The sequence below is a fragment of the Mus caroli genome, chromosome 14 (assembly GCF_900094665.2).
Source record: "Mus caroli chromosome 14, CAROLI_EIJ_v1.1, whole genome shotgun sequence".
Classification (NCBI taxonomy): domain Eukaryota; kingdom Metazoa; phylum Chordata; class Mammalia; order Rodentia; family Muridae; genus Mus; species Mus caroli.
In genome coordinates this window covers 68,303,218-68,320,281 of record NC_034583.1, presented here as the reverse complement: position 1 = coordinate 68,320,281, position 17,064 = coordinate 68,303,218, and the positions used below count along the sequence as shown (strand labels likewise).

The 17,064-nt window shown below is 42.0% G+C and overlaps 1 protein-coding gene across 16 annotated transcripts in view; it reads right to left on the bottom strand.

The window, feature by feature from the left end:
* Nucleotides 1-17,064, bottom strand: part of Enox1 (ecto-NOX disulfide-thiol exchanger 1) — a 550,965-nt gene that overhangs the window by 259,203 nt on the left and 274,698 nt on the right. For 15 of the 16 annotated variants that reach the window (XM_021181861.1, XM_021181862.1, XM_029469169.1 and 12 more), the window contains one exon: nt 15,820-15,961. The gene's annotated coding sequence lies outside the window, so the exon portion shown is untranslated. The remainder of the gene's footprint in view (nt 1-15,819; nt 15,962-17,064) is intronic. The other variant, XM_029469180.1, reaches the window with a different exon arrangement.

Sequence of the window (17,064 nt, the reverse complement as noted above, 5' to 3'; positions counted from 1 at the left end):
TACAATAAAAGGGGGGAAGAGGGGAAGAGGAAGGAGGGAGAGAGAAGAGAGGAGAGTGTGAGGAGAGAGATATCCCAAAGTAACACATTACTAGTCATGTTCCTTCAAAGGTCAAAGGTTCAAGTTTCTCATTTATAAACTCTAATCAACAAATAATACCTACCATGCTACACTTATTAATATGTGGAAACAGAAGTGCCTGGTATGAGTCATCAGCGAGAAGATGTTTTAGTTATTAATTTTAGTAAGAACTGAGCGCCTGTGGCCATAATCCCACAAAAATAAAATTTCCCAGATATAGAACAGCTTACCTATGTTGGGAAAATAATTGTTAGATGTGTTGCATAGATGAAAACAGATTGGCTATTTAGTTTTGTTTCTTTCTTTCTCTCTTTCTCTCCTTTTTTTCAACCTTTTGTGTGTGTGTGTGTGTGTGTGTGTGTGTGTTGGGGGGTGGGTTATGAATGTCATATCTTAGGATCCCTCAGTGAATGAACTATTAGAAAGAAGGTTTGTAGTCTGAAAACCTCATAAAGCGTATTTTTAGAAATGGTATTTCCTTGAGTTTTGTTCCAGGAAAATATGCTAACACACGGCATGGAGCATACAGGGCCGAGGGAAAGGAGCCTGCCAAAAAGCCACAGCAATAAATAGAACGGGGCTTTGCAGACAGAGTGTGAGAGGAGAACCCTTCCCATCTGGGATCCAGCCCATGGAAGGTACAAGATTTTGGCAAAGTCACCTTTTCGTGGCCACCTTTAATTAATTGTCTTATTTATTTGTTCAGCAACCATTTAAATCACAGCCTGCTATGAGTCAGGTTCTACGCATGCCTTCCAAGACCTCAGCAGAATGAAGCTCTGTTAGGCAAATTTTTGGGGTAAAAAAGTGCAAGTGCAGTAAAATAAAAGGTTAACAGCACGTGTGTCTCGTCACCTCCTATTCGTATAAAAATGCAGCGTTGGCACCTCCAGTCTGTAGTTGAAGCAACAACATGTTCTCATTAAGGACGAGGAGCCCGAGAACTTTCTGTGGGCACTGCCTTACTTGTCTAAGACTAGCAGGAGTGAAAACAGGTAAATTGTATTAGCCATGGAATTTATACACATTACCAGATTTTGAGTAGATATTTTCCATGCAAATAAAGTGTCTCAGCATAGATCCATTTCTTGCAAATTCAGCTCCAGGTGTTGAGAGCTCTGTTTCTCTTATAACTGTAGTCCTCTCTCTCTCTCTCTCCCTCTCTCTCTCTCTCTCTCTCTCTCTCTCTCTCTCTCTGTCTGTACATGCGTGCGCATGTGGAAATTTCCAAATAAATAGAAACAGTCTTGTGAGAATTGTCTGGAAATTTTTAATTTTTCACCTCTGCTACTTACTTATTCTAGCATCCCTCCTATTTTCACAAAAATAACAGAAAACTATGTGTCTTTTTCATAAAAACAAACATGGTTTCTTGTGTTGATTTAGAAAAGGAACTCCCTGCCTTAACTCCAGCCACAAGGACCACGTGCTATATAAGGAGAAGAAATTAAATTGTAGAAACACTGGCTGTGTGCCAAATCCTGGGATGACAGGGAAGAGAAAGTCAGTGGGCAATTACCCTTTATCTTCTCCTTCCTTATCTCTCGGGCACGAGGAGCCCAAATATAGGAACTCTATCACCCCTTTCTCCCTGTTCATCAATGTCTTATTATTCTCCTAGACTAAAATCTTAGTTCGCAGAGGAAATAAAAGGCTATATGTAAATGAAAACAATCACTCACTTCCCGGGCCAGACCTGCTAGATGCCTAAAGTCTTAAAGCACCTCTTTAATGTAACTGTACTTCACTGTTAAAAGAGGTGCATTCGGAGACCTGTAGACAAATGGGGTTTACAGTTGACTTTAGGTAAATTCACTTTAGGATAAATTAACATAATCTCCTTAGGCTGGCCTAAGTCCAAACTTCCATAGCTCTTCTCAGAGTGGATCATCTTAGAGTCAAAATATTGAAGGGGAATTAAAGAGTCCTGAGGAGGATACGGTGTTTGGTACTGTAGGGTAGATTTCCATCAGCCATAAACTTGTATTACAGCAGCTACCCAAAAGAATGCCCCTGCCTTCAACCAGGAGCCTCCCCTGATTCCTAAAACATGCTTGCCTGAGCTCACCACGTCAGCAGGCTTCCCGGTAGTGATTTTTCTCTTCCCAAGCAACCTTGAGACTCATGGGCCCTAAGCATTTATCTCTGTGTTGCAAGTACGAAGAGCACACGTGACGCTAATGATTCCCCTAAGTTCCTAACACCAGCAGTGTTTTCTGCTTTAGATCTGGTCATCTAATTTTGTCTGTGCAGCACCTTTGGTGAGGGTGCATTATCTTTGAATTTTGCGGAGCCATTTCTATACAAGACGAGCCAAATTCAGGTTTCAACTTACTCAAAATGAAGATGATGATATTTGCATCTGCATAGAGACCCGCTCTTCGACTTTCTATTCTTCTCATGGCCACCTCAGATTGGGATGGCTATTTTCTCAAGTCTTGACTGAAGAAACTCATAACTCAACATCAAAGCTACTTGGTAGTAATTGCAACTTAGGAAAATTTACCTGGGCCATGAAATGAAGTGGCATACAAATAGCGGGACCACAGCAGGGAGGTTACGAGTCCTGTTTCCTTTGTTCTGCGACTTGATCCCCAGCTTAGACTGGGAAGGTGTTCTCAATGCTGCACCACTGTGGAGCTACTGATGAGGGCGAGAGATTTAGCCTTCTGTCCCAGCCACTGGTGGGCTGCCCATATTCAGACGCACAGTTCCTACACTCACGCACATAGGAGCAGCACTGATTAGACTTTCTGAGTGGTTTTTGTTTTAAAGCAAAATGGAAGGAGGGGTTAGAGTTGTGAATGGGAGGGAGATTGGAGAGGTCAGGAGAGGGAAATGAAGGATGGATCTGACTGTATTTCACTGTATACATGTAGGAGATTATCAAATAATAAATGAAGAATAGATAAATATCAGTCACTCTACTCCAGTTCCTGAGAGAGAATGGGCAGGAACTCAGGGCCGCCTGCAAGGAAAGGAGGTAATTGGTGCTGAGCGGCAGTGCAAGTGGATGAACACACAGTGTGGCTGTTTATCTGGTTTTCTAAAGTGATCAGAAAGAATCTACAACCGGTTGAGAACACATCACATTTATGAAAAAGCATCATGAACACGAGCCCAATGACGCCGGCGTTGGTAAACATGATCAACTTGTTTGTAGTAGAGCAGCACTAACCATCTTACCCTATGGATATCGGCGCTGCCATAGAAAAGCCCCACTTAAAGCCAGGAGGCAAGGCTGGAAAGGACCTTTTCCCTGCTGATGGCACGCATTCACACCAGGCTAAGCAGCGCAGTGACAGGCAGCAGGGCAGCAATACGGAGTGCATGTCAAAGTCTCTGACAGAAACTCTATTTTCTGAGGACTTATGCTCCGCTACAAAAGTCTAGTGAAAACTAAACTTGGCATAAATCTTAGCTTAGCAGAATTCCATCTAGTACAACAAAAATAAAGATTGGGGGTGGGGGGGATAGAAGCCCCTGGAACTTGACTTTCAGGAATGACCAGTACACTGCTGAGGGAGAGTGTTCACTAAGGTAGTCCTGAATTGTTCCTGAAAGTTGGTAAGATCATTGACACTTGATTGGCAGTATACAAAAAGGAGTCGATAATTTAAACATCAGTAACTGAGACAGGAAAGGCTGTCCATTCTAGAAATAATTGCTTCTATTCTTGAAATAATTGCTTCTATTCTTGAAATTTGTGTTTGTGCATGTGCATATGTTGTGCACAAATGTGTGTGCACATATGTATGTGTATGTGTGTGTGTCTGTGCCTGCATGCATGTGTGTGTGTGGGGGGGGGGNGCACACACAGACTGTCTATAGTTTTCCTTGGTTTCCTTTTGCCCTATCATTTGAGTTAGGGCCTGTCACTGAGTTAGCTCATAGAACTCACCCATTTAGCTAAGTTGTCTGTCTGACCAGGTTGTTCCAAGGACTGGCCTATCTCTGCCTCTCTAGCTCTTGGGTTAAAGGGTTTAAAGTCATGCACTTCCTTGCCTTTAACCTACAGGCTGGGATCAAAATGCAGATCCTCCTGCTTATGCCCAAGAACTTTACCAGGGAAACCTCTCAGCTCTAACTTCTCAGCTTTTTTGTTTGTTTGTTTTTTCTTGAGACAGGGTTTCTCTGTATAGCCCTGGCTGTCCTGGAACTCACTCTGTAGACCAGGCTGGCCTCGAACTCAGAAATTCACCTGCCTCTGCCTCCCAAATGCTGGGATTAAAGGCATGCGCCACCACACCCAGCCCCTCAGTTTTTTAAAATTGTCAGATTATTTTTCTTTTGTTTTGTTTTGAGAGATTGGCTCAACACACATTTTTGTATAAAAATATAATCGACTCCCAAAATGTTGTACTTTCTTAAGGATGGCAAAACAAAACAGGATTTGGAAATAGCCTGTTCTTAAGGTAAGTGCCTCACAGTGAATGTGGAGGACACTTCCTCAGAGCCTCAGAAGAACCTAGGGACTCTACACCTTAATTGATCTCTTGGAAATTGATGCCCTCAGTAAAGTCAAGTAATTTACTTAATAGACTTGTTTTGGCATCAAAAGGCTTTAAATTCAACCTAAGTGTTGAAGTTTTCTGTTCTAATAGATAAAAGATATTTAATAAGAATTCTGAAATACCATTAGGCCAAATCATCTCATATCATCTAAAAATCCTTATTAATCAATTTACTAATTTGATCAGTTAACCAAGATTTATCATATGCTAGGAAAAAAAATTCATCATCATTAAACAATGCCCAAACCCACTGATATTTATCACCCGAGAAAAGGAATTTAAAAGATATAGTGTTTTATTTTGTAGTTTTAGCTAGGGTGTCACTACGTTTCTCTGACTGGCCTGGGACATATAGACCTGCCTGCTCTCTACCTCAAAGAGTAAGAGCCCTCAGCTGCCTCCTGGATGCTTGGTGGACAGTGCTACTGCATCAAGTTTAATTTAATTTAATTTAATTTTTGGTAAATGTTACATCATGCTCCCAGGTCCCACCCATCTTCCTGTCCTCTTGTACAGCCCTCCTCCCTTGCAACTTCCCTCCCGAAAGGTAAAACAAAAAACAAAAAACAAAAAAAACAAGAAATAAGAAACAAACCAACCCTCATTGTGGAATCTGCAGTGCTCCACAGTATACCCTTCTGTCCACACATATTTTGCTTGCCAATGTTGATTGCAATAACTCATTGGTCTGGTTTGAAGCCTTTCTCTGGCTTTGGCTACATTACAAATACTGAATCGTCACTGGGACTGTCTCAGATATCCAGATATTGTTGCCCTGTGTCATGGAGCCCCTTCATGTGCTCCAGCAGTTCATCAGTGGGGTAGATGTCAGGGTGGGCCTGGGAGGTAGCAGGGTTAATTCCGCTCTTATGTCCCAGGGCAGGCTCATCTGTGCCTTTGCTACGAGGGCCAGCTCTACAGTGTTGCTGAGGCAAGGTGTGGGAACTGCTCTCCCCAATGCTATGGCCAGTGAAGGACAGGGACAGCTCCCCTGCTCTCATAACCTCAGGGTCAACTCTCCTGCCTGAAGCAGGCTTGTGAGGAATAAAGTGGCAGGGAAGGCATCTCTCCCTCACCCATGGCACTGCAGCACAGGGTAGACAAGTGACAGGGCCAGCTTCCCTGTGCTCATGCCCTTGGGGTGGCTCACTTGCAACTCCAGCAACCAGGGCCAGTTCTACTGTGCTGCCTAGGCGATGAGCAAGCTGCCCTCCCAAGTACTGCAGCTGAAGAGGGGCAGGGTCAGCTCTCCTGTTCTCATGCTCTAGGGAGGCAGGTGAAGCCAGTTCTGCATGGCTCTCACACATCAACATGGCCCTGAGGGGCAGCCCAGTCCAGCAACAAGCCCCTGGCCATTGGTGGTAATAGGTCCCTGCTGCTGCAGGGTCACAGGCCAGGACTTCACCATGGTCTTAGGTGGCATCACTGGCTACTCAAATCAGGGTGTTCTTCGCTACCCTCCAGTTTCCAGTTCTGCTTCTCTTCACTGTGCCCACATCCCTCTGCTTCTCTTTCTCTTCCATTTCTTCACCACTTACTTCCTCCTCTTAGTGGCACCCAGGATCTCTGGTTGTCTAGGGTCATCTCATGAATGCTTTCAGGAGTGCTATCTCCCACGAGTGCAGTGTGACACCAGGTAGAGGTCATCTTGGGCTTGCTCTCCACTCTAGCAGTGTGACACCTGGTGGAGGTTGTCTAGGGCATGGTCTGCCCACCCAGGACTGTGCAACAGGGACTTGTGGTAATCTCAAGCTAGCTTTCTGTCCTGTCTAGCATAACCCTGTGGTGCCATACTGGTGATTGTCTCAGGCTTGTTCCCTGTCTAAACTTTATTTTTAATTATGTATATGGCTGTATGTCTATGTATGGTAAGTGAGCTTAACCACAGTTGTCCTGAGGCCAGAAGAGGGTGATGGATGCCCTGATGTACGAGGGTGCCAGGAACTGAACTCGGGTCGTCTGTAAGATCAGCATGTGCTCTTCCCAGCTAAGCCACCACTATAGTCCTCACCTGAGACTTTTTGATAGCTCTCATGTTGTGAAGGAACCAGACACACTAAAACGTTTACAATGAGATCGGTCTGAAATATTTAACAAGGTACTGAAGTTTTTATGAATCATGTGCATTCTTTTCTAATGTTATGAAATCCAAGGACGAAAAAGAAAAAAAAAATTCTTGGTCTAATGGAAAAGGCCTCTTCATGAGCTGACCTCTGAGATAATGGAGTGTGAACAAATGTGCAAATGTACTTCTCTCAAGCATCCTCTGTGGACGCCACCTGAACATTAGATGTGTGAGACTGGAAACTGTCCGCCTTCTTCTGCTCTGCCTGGTTTGCCTGTGTCCTTGTCCTGCCGTTGCTGGCACTGCTCGCCTTCTGATACAATTAGACTTGATTGAGGTGGAGCTGATAAGCCGCCTTCAGAACTACTCATAAAAATGAGAATCAACAAAAGAGGAGACTTGTGCATTTTGTACAAATAGCAAATGAAAACAGAAGCTTTGTGGATAGGAAAGAAATAAAATGTTTTCTGTGGCAGGACGTAAAGAACAGGGATTTCCCGGTTGCTGATTCTCTGACTGTGGCATAAGGCTGATTCCCATCAAAAGCTCATTTGTACATTGACTGTCAAGAAGAGACAGGGACAGGCAGGTGACCATCCACAAAATACAAAAGGATGATAAGTACTGTTCTGTGAAATTGGAAAAATGGCAATGAAAACTGACTAATAATGGAGATAATGTTTTAAAATAGTGTTTGGAAGAAAACAAGTTGCCAAAGGATATTTAGCAGGATTCTATCTATGTAAACTGAAAAACAGTATCATGTGATACACAGACACACACATCTTTAGTGACAAACACATATCTGTAAGAAGCACGTAAGTGGAAGAATGGCAGTTTTCTTTTTTACTTTCAAAATCAGAGCTGTGACGTCAGCACTGTAAAGTATGGGGGTGGAGACATAGGCTTTATGCCTTTCCTCAGGCTTAAGCTACTTCATGATAACACTCAATATGCTTTGTGAAATGTTTTGGAGAAAAGTGTAGCAAAGCAGATGATTAGACAAAGACTTTCCTGTTAAGCCTGTGTGGTGGTTTCAATGCGTTTGGCCCTGGGAATGGCACTATTAGGAGATATGGCAATGTTGAAGTAGGTGTGGCCTTGTTGGATGGAGTGTGTCACTGTGGAGGTGGGCTTTGAGGCTTAAGTTCCTCACAGTGCAGAAGAGTCCCTTCCTTCCCGGCTGCCTTAGGATCAAGATGCAGAAGCTCAGCTCCTTCTCCAGCTGTAAGCCAGACTCAATTAAATGTTTGCCTTTGTAAGAGTTGCCTTGGTCATGGTGTCTCTTCACAGCAATAAAATTCAGACTGAGTCAGCCTTCTTGTCTTATTTCTGAGCTAAAATAAACAAATCTGATCACTTCCCATCTTCAGAGAGAGGAACAATGCAGAGTCAAGGTGGAGGACAGACTGATGTTAAGACATTGGTGGCCCTTCTGGCAACTGACGGCCATTTTCAGAAGGCAGTGAATTACTGGTACATAACTAGCTTGCATTTCTTTTTTAAAAAGAGTCTTCATAACACACAATCTTCACGTGGGTTACTCTTCCTTCTTTTGGTGTGTGAATGGGAGGCTTCAGGGCCACACTTGATGAATGACACGCTCCTGTTGCTACTATAGGCATACATCTAGGGTTCAGATTTTGGACTACCAGCTTGGACAATTAGAAGTGTTAACTGGCTGTGCAAAGTCACAACTCACTTTTTAAAAACATCCCTTACAAAAAACTTCATTTTTTCCAAAGTTTCCAATAAGTATTTTCTAATATAATTCCCAGGCAGCATTTGTGTGTGTGTGTGTGTTAGGGGTGCCAGGGAAGGAATCTACAAGCATTCTACCATCTTTGAGTCATGTTAAATTCTTAGCATGAAGAACAATGAAGCCCAGCATTCTCAACATCATACTGTAGAATCAGCCTAAGCATTTCAGGGTGAGGTGAGAGCGGCTTGAGATATATTGTGTAGTGTGAGGGAGGGAAATTTATCACAGACACAAGTGGTATTACACAGCACACATTTTTTTTTTCTGAAAATGCAGACTCGATGTGCAAGGATTAGATATACATCCTCAATAAGAAGGCATATTGATCTATAATTTTCAATATTACATCCTTGTATTTTTTTTATTACATGCTATTTTTCAACTAGTGGAGAAACGTGTTTTCATAAAGCTAATATTTATTCTTCAATGTTTATAGAGCTGGTAGTCTATTTCAGGAAATGAGAAACTCCGTGAAGTCAAATATAACTTCGTGCCCTATGTACAAAAGACACCAGGACAAGAGAACAGTGTTTTTTTTTTTTTTGTTGTTGTTGTTGTTTTTTTTTTTTTTTTTTTTTTTTAACCCACCCAGGAGCTAAGGCGGCAAGCCATAAATAACTAATACACAGTTACACAGTAATGGAAGTTCTTTGCTATTATTTTTCCCTTTTCATAAATGCAGTCTTTTTCAGATGAGGAATCTTATCACACAGGATTTCTCATTTTGTTAGGAAGCAAGGACTATATCTGCTAGTCGTCTTGGGCTCATCTCCATGCTTTCTGTGTCTTCTTGTGGAGGCTGAGATCCTTGAAGGTAATCCTGCTCTGTGAAGTCAAATGCTCCCGCCTAAAGCTGCGCTTCCTTAAACTATGATGTCTTTTCAATAGACGATCAAGTGACCTCTGGATCACAGAAGTCTGTGATTCTTTTTATCTTATTTTATTTTTTTACATTACACTGAAAAACAACAGTAGGTAACAATAGTTGACTTCTCTCTGGAGAGGTCTTACACCACATCATGGCTCTTAAATAGATGAAGCTTTACCAAAGCTTTGAGGGTGGATGAATTCATGAAGGTCGACGGTTCCTGGTCCTTTGTTTTTAATTGAAAACTTTGCTCCAGCTCTTGGCAGAATCAGGAGGAATTGAACTGGTCAAGTAATTTCTCCACACCGAGAGAGCAAGACGTATGAGGAAGAGAGAGGAGGGTGGAGCTAGCAGTGAGGCAAGGTAAATCTGGAGAGGTTCAGTCAGAACCCAGGGCCCTGCCAGCTCCCCACAACCGAGCTTCTGGTTTCTGAGGAAGCCTGTGGCCTGGAAGGGAAGGAGCGGAAACTAAGGTTTCATGCCGAAGAAAAGAACCCTTTCTTTTGTAAACTTTCCTCAGATTTCAGGCATTGGTTTTTGTTTCCCACCTTTTCAATCTTGGTAACTGACCAATTACCACTGCGGTATCCGTACGACCGCTGCTGAGGTCCAGGCTCAGCTCTTTCCCAGTGATGGCCTTTCCCATTATTTTCCTCAACTAAACTCTAATACAATCTTCCCCTTAACTATGTTCTCGAATCAAACGAACATGATCTCCTTTAAATACCAAAGAAAAGACGCCAGTCTTACAATAATCATACCCAGGGGCAGAAGTTGTGCTTCTAGATGGCTGGGGAACCAGAAGGTTTAAGCAGTTTGATAAGGAAGGAAAGGTTCCAGGTCTACCAGTATTCAGTTCAGCAACTGAGAGGAAGGCAGATAGCAGCAGACCTCCTCGTGCTGGGAGGGAAGTGTGGATCTATCACAGCGGCTGAAATTATGAGGCGGTGTTGGCATTCGGTTCGTGAAATCCAGGGATTTGCAAAAAGTCTAAAGTGCATAGTTCGTTCAATCTTATGCCACAAAGAATGGCCCCACACAGAGGGGTGGCTGAGAAACACCACTAGATATCATTCAATGCCCCCTCCATTTCTGTATGCTCATAAAGTTAAGTGAAAGGCAGGATCTTAACAGACTCAAAACAGGTACAATAAGTACATGAAGATAAGCCAAAAAATGAAACTATACAATTTCAGGATAAAGTTTTATACAAATAACATACTATAGACCTATCTCCCCCAAAGAAGAAAAGAATGATTAGAAAAATAATGTTATAATGGTAGAGGAACTTTGTCTCTAGAAGAATAAATTTATTAGTATCCCATGACTCTGGGATATGTATAATTTTTTTGAGAAGGGTTCAAATAAATAAAGCCAGAGGAGAGGGAATTACAAATTCTGTGATACATCAGAAATGAAAAAATATTGTTGGACTAAAATTAACAACAGGACAACAAGCATTTAGACAGCCCGAGAAGAGCAGGTAAGACTACCGTGTGCCAATATTTAATCTGAAAGAAAGAGAAAGCCTGCACAGAGCTGTGCCTGCCTCCAAAATTAGCTAAGATAACAAACTGATACCGTCCAACAAAGAAAGGCTTTGGATAGCTTTACTGGAAAAACTCTATCAAATAGTTAAGAAAAACAACACTAATCGTTTTCAAATTCTTTAAGATGTTACCAAGGGGGATTACTGTAAAACCTCTTACAAAACGTGGAGCAACCCTGCTGGTGAAGCCGGACTACGACCACTTTATGAAAAGAAAACTATTGGCCAGTGTCTCTGATGAGCAGATATGAAAGAAATCCTTATCCAAAATTCAAAAGCACAGAAACAAGATTCTAGCCCAAAACAAGTGGGACCTCTGCAAGGGTGATTCAATATCCAAAAGCCATTCCACAAGCTAAACTGTGTTAACAATTAAAAGGTATAAAAACCACACTATTATCTCACCAGATATAGAAGGACATGTGTCAAAACGTAATGCCTATCCACGATTTAAAAACAAAAAGCTCAGCACTTTAGATACAGAAAGAAATTACATCACCATAGTAAGAGTCATGAATAAAACACCCACCCGTCCAGGCACCATACGTCATTATGAAAACCTAAAAATTTCCCTTTAAAATTAGTAACAAGGCAAACGTGCCATTTTTGGCACATTTCTATCTGCTTGCATTAAAATCCCTAGTTAATATAAATTGGCCAGTAAGAGAAATTAAAAGCATCATTATCAGGAAGGAAGACGTAAAATCACCTGTTTGGGAATGATATCATCTTTATAAAGAGCTCTGAGAATCTTATAGAGAACCATCAGAACTAATAAAGCCAACCGTGTCAGGAGAGAAAACGAACATCGAAATTGTTTGTTTGTTTCACCATAATAACAACTAACAGTCGAAAAGGAAATTACAAGAACAATCTCATTTACAATAAAACATAAAAATAGTTACAAACAGGTGGTTTAGCTAAATTGACACAGTGTCAAGCTGCCTTCTAAATATTCATGTTTATACCTATAGACAATTGCTACTCTCCGCCTTGAAGGGAGACCTCTTGCCTTTCCAGAGGATGGTAGAAAATGTGTAAACTCATGGCTGTTCAAGATACCGGGAACAATGTGGCAGCCCAGCCCTACACTAGACACTTGTTCTATACCCACTGAGTCCTGGGGAACATTTTAGAAGGTGGAATGAGAAAAATGGAAGAGTCAGGAGACCAGAAGGCTGCAAATGTCTTTATATGGTCTAGAGACAACCATGCAAGCACAGAGCATCTCTGGTGCCTTCAACCCTGGGTCTGCATGAGAATGGTCATGTTTACAGTCAGGCATCAATGGACCTGGGACTCAGGGGATGTCTCTCTCTCTCACTGCTAAACTGTTTGTGGCTGAGAGATTGAGAAAGCAAAGGGAATCGTTTTCAAGTGTCCATTCAGCAATGAACTGATCAGGCTCCAGCCAACATTTCCAATTCAATGGTCACGCAGATTGCCTCAGTTAAACTAAATGATACACAAAACACAACCAAACGTCGTGAACCTGGGAGAGAGACTGGTAATGATGAAGGGAGGTTTGAGAGCGTAGGGGCAGAGAGTAATCAGGATATACCAGATACATGCACGAAACTGTGGAACAACAAAATTAATCAATACATATATAAAATTAGAAAATACTTAGGAACAAATTTAACCAAGCAGACAAAGTATAAGAATACTGAGAACTACCAAACACTCGAGAAAAACCCCAAGGGAACAACATATACAAACAAATGAAAATCCTCATGTTTATAGATTAACAGCTTTAATTTTGCCCTAATGTCTATTCTAACCAAAGCGATTCACAAAAATATCAATGCAATCTTTTCAAAACCCCAGTGGAATTTTCTACAGAAATAGGAAAAACAATCCTGAAATTCATATGAAACACCAAAGAATAATAATAGCCAAGTCACCTTGAGAAGCAAGAACTGCATTTCTGATCCTATAATAGTCTTCTTCACATGAAGAGAGACAACAAAGCCATGGCAACTGAAAGAAGATGGTGTGATCCAGACAGACAAAGAGGAAAAAAGAACAGAGAATCACCTATGGACCCATGTATATGCAATCAAATGGTCTCTGATGGGTTGAGTTCTGTTGGCTACAAAATAAGGGAAGGGCAGTCTCTATCATCATGTGTTAGAAACCCTGGATAGTCTTTTATCTTTAAGTATATACTAAAACCAACCCTTGACTAATGCGAAAACTTTAACCTGAGGTCATCTCCTGAAAAACTCTAGAATAGTATGCATGAGCATGCATGTGCAGACAGCCCCACAACATTGTCCCTAGCTATATATATATATATTTTTAAACACATGATACCAAAAATAGAGGAAAGACAAAAGCAAAATGGACTTGGGATTCCATCAAAGTAAAACTCCTCTGTGTAGGGGTGGAAGCCATGGGCAGAGTGAAGGGTCCACACATTCCATGAGAAGGCACCTGCTTACCATCCATCCATCTAGGGGTTAATTTTTGACCCCCTATAAGAACCCTGGGCACTTAAGATCTAAAAGTAAATGATCCATAGCCAAAATATGAAAGAGCTAGAACAGTTGTCCCCCGGGCAGATATGTAATATGTCTAAGTTATCAGGCAATCAGGCCAAAACAACAGAAATCTGTCACCTCACACCTATCAAAAGGGATGTCATTAAAAGAGCAAAAAGAACAGGTGTTGCTAAGTCATGCAGATACTGTACTGCTCTAACTCGAGTTCAGATGTTAAGAACCACCGAGGAAAACAGCACAGGAACCTTTCCCAAAAATTATCAGTTGAGCTACCATAGGATCCTCCTTCTAACTCTGTGTCCGAAGAATTGAGAAAAGAGCTTTGTAGAGACATTTTCATAGGTTAGTTACTGCTCATCATAACATTATTCATAATAATAAGCATCTAGACACACAAACTATCAACAGAAACATTAGAGAGGCAGGGCTGGTGAGGCGTCTTAGTGGGTAACGCTTGGTGGGTTGAGTCTGAGTCTTAGAGCTAGATAAAGGTGGAAGAAAAGAACCGGCTCTACAGAGTTGTCTCCAATGTCCAGACTCATGAAATGATGTACAACCCCCACGCCCATTATGGACACATGTGCACATACTATAATAATCAATACATTTTATTTACAGTGTGACATATGCCCAGAAACTAATATTATTCTGCTTACAAAGGAAGAAATTTTGCTAAGGGAAACAAGCTGGTCACAGAAGGACAAGTGACCACAGTTTGGTTCACAGCAGGACCTGAAAAGATCAGACTGATGAATGATTGAATTGCCGTTGAGGCTGGAGCTATGTGTACATATGCAGAGTTGCTCTTTAGTGGGTACAGAATTTAAGTTAAGATGACAAACTGCTGTAATTCTCAAAGAACATATTCATGATATACATAAAGTTATCCATGCACTGAAAATTGTACTTCACATTTTCTGCATCTTTTAAAATCACAGGCTCATAAAAGGAAACCACATCTTTGGGCATGGAGGCCTAAAAGCAGACAGGTGAAGGAGAACCTGGCTTGTGGATGAGGGGAGGTGCACTCAGGTGACCTCTGAGCGCACTCATGTCCGCCCAAGTGTGTCTGTTTCTGTGGATACAATCATTGAGGTCTGGCAAGCTACCAGATCACAGGCTGGACTGGAGTGGGAAATGGGGGTAGAACTTCCCATCAACCCCAGCTCCTTAATAAATACCCACAGCCATGCTCTGCAACTCAAACTAATGGAGATGCCCAACAATGGATGACGAGATGGGAAACTGGAGTTTAGCCCAGGATTGCAGTAAAATTTGCTTGGATTTCTCAATAGAAACCAAAGAAATAAACAAGTAAAACACAGTAAAGGCCTATTAGGGAGAAGACATTTGTCACCTTAGACAGAATAAAAGTCCCACCAAATACAATAAATGCCTCTGGGGAAAAAAAGATGTGTTATGCTAGGAACTAGTGTGCGGCTCCTTGGTTGTTCTTCATTTAGTTTCTGTCCACTCCGTGTTTTGGGCCTCTGCTGCTTCATCCAGCTATGAAAGATGCATGAACTGAATCTAGTGTTTTCCAACAGTGTCCTCAAAATAAAAGTATTTTATTTGGTGCTATCTGAGAGGCATACATATTTCCAGATGAGAGCTGTGCCCGGCTAGCAATCTTGCACTTGATTGGGCAAAAGTATTGCTAGCTTTTCAAAAGTGCTAACACACACACACACACATGCACACGCGCATGCACACGCACATGCATGCATACACACTCCTTTACTCAAGCATTCCTTATCATTCAAGAAACATAAGGTGAGTACCTCCTGGTAGAACAGAATGAAGACACTTGGTCCACTGAGATCCCACATTTAAACATGCCCCGGTGATGACACTAGTTAATACTGACTAATGTAGTTTTGATTTCTGATATTTCAAAGTGCATTTTTATCCGTGAATACTAGCTGATTAAAATTACTTAGCAAACTCTGGTATATGGTCATACCTAGTATAATCTACTGGAATCTACTCAGGTAAGAGTTTGTAAACCGGGCTGGTGAGATGGCTCAGCGGGTAAGAGCACTGATGGCTTTTCCGAAGGTCCTGAGTTCAAATCCCAGCAACCACATGGTGACAACCACCTGTAATCCCGTAATAAGATCTGGCACATCTGAAGACAGCTACAGTGTACTTACATATAATAATAAATCTTTAAAAAAAGAGTTTGTAAACCTAGAAATAACATTGGTTACAGTCGATGTGGAGCCTGCGTTATCTCTAACATCTTCACAGCATCACATAGGACACGTGATGATGAGAATGACATGAGATGTACCACAGCACACTTCCCTTTATTCATGTCTATTGCCCAGTCAAATGAAAGGCTCACAACTCATGCATTATCTATTTGCAGGGCTGCTTTAAAAATGTATTACCAGTGTTTTTTTTTTTTTTAAAGAAAAATCCCTTGAAATTAACAATTTCTTTTGTAATAAAAATGGAAATAAATAACACAAACCTTCAAACAGCCTGTGGAGAAGAAGACGGATATCTGTCCTTTCGGGTCTTGATTGAAACAATGTATGCAGAGAAGTGTTTTATGGAAGCTGTTCAAAGGAAGTCCCACGGAAGACAGGATGGCTCCAACATGCCAAATGCTTCTGGAAGCAAAGAAAGGCACACTGTTAGGGAACGCTTCCAGGACCAACTGCCAGTCCCAGTTTCCACGCTCTGAAAGTACATTCAGTATGCTTTTATTAATTTCTATTGATTTTGTACCCAAATCATTTAATTCATAAGCGGTGACTTGAGACACGGAGCTTTCAACATTTTATTTAGAAACTGCAAACAGCAGAGAATATTTGATAATTTTACTTCTCCATTTTCCCCCTCAACTCACAGGGCTCAGACTGAAGAGCCCTGGGCAGGCTGTGAGCATCTGGGAAGAGCCTACTCCCCCCATGTCTATAGGCATGGGTCTGGGCAGGGCCTTCATATGGAGGGGAGGTTTGGGGGACATCCACCCTACCCCAAGGAGGAGAAAAGCAGACAAGCGGATGGCTGAGCTCAGGGCTAAGTCCTGTTTCTACTGAAACCCAAGGGCTTTGGCTCACATCTCAGTTCGTAGCCTATGAGATTTAGAAAACTATTTCATAAACACAACCGATGAGAGGCACATGACCTCCCAAGATACCAAGTCCAAATATTACTAAATTAATTATGGAGTTGTGTTTCCTAATTTGCTTTAGGTTTATATCAAATATTGTCTCATTCTGTTAGGGCCTGGAAGAAGCAGACAACCAGGCTCAGGCAATGCTGGCTTTCCCTTCCAGCTCTGTCTCCTAAAGCAAACAAAAAGAATTCCTTGGAAACCAAGTAGCTCCCTGGCGTGACAGTGTGGTTTGTGTGCTCTGCTATGCCAATAATGTCAGTGCAGGCTTCTTGCTTCCGCAGGTCTCATGATCTGACGCATGGCTTACTTCTTAGGACACAGATGGGGATGGAGCCTACATCCTCAGAGGCTGCCTGAGTGTGCTAGGGAAGAGGCTACCACCATCTGAGTGACTCAAGAGGACTAAGTAAGGTTTGACAGGGCTCTAGATTTCTATTTTCCTCTTCAGTTAGCAACATGGTTCTGGAACCCTCACAGTTTGCTCCCCACCAGCTGTCCTCCCCCCCCCACACACACACTTAAGTGTGTCTCAGGACTCATTGTGCAAGTCTACAATGTCATGTCCTTTTGTCTGAGTCTCGGGACTTTAAT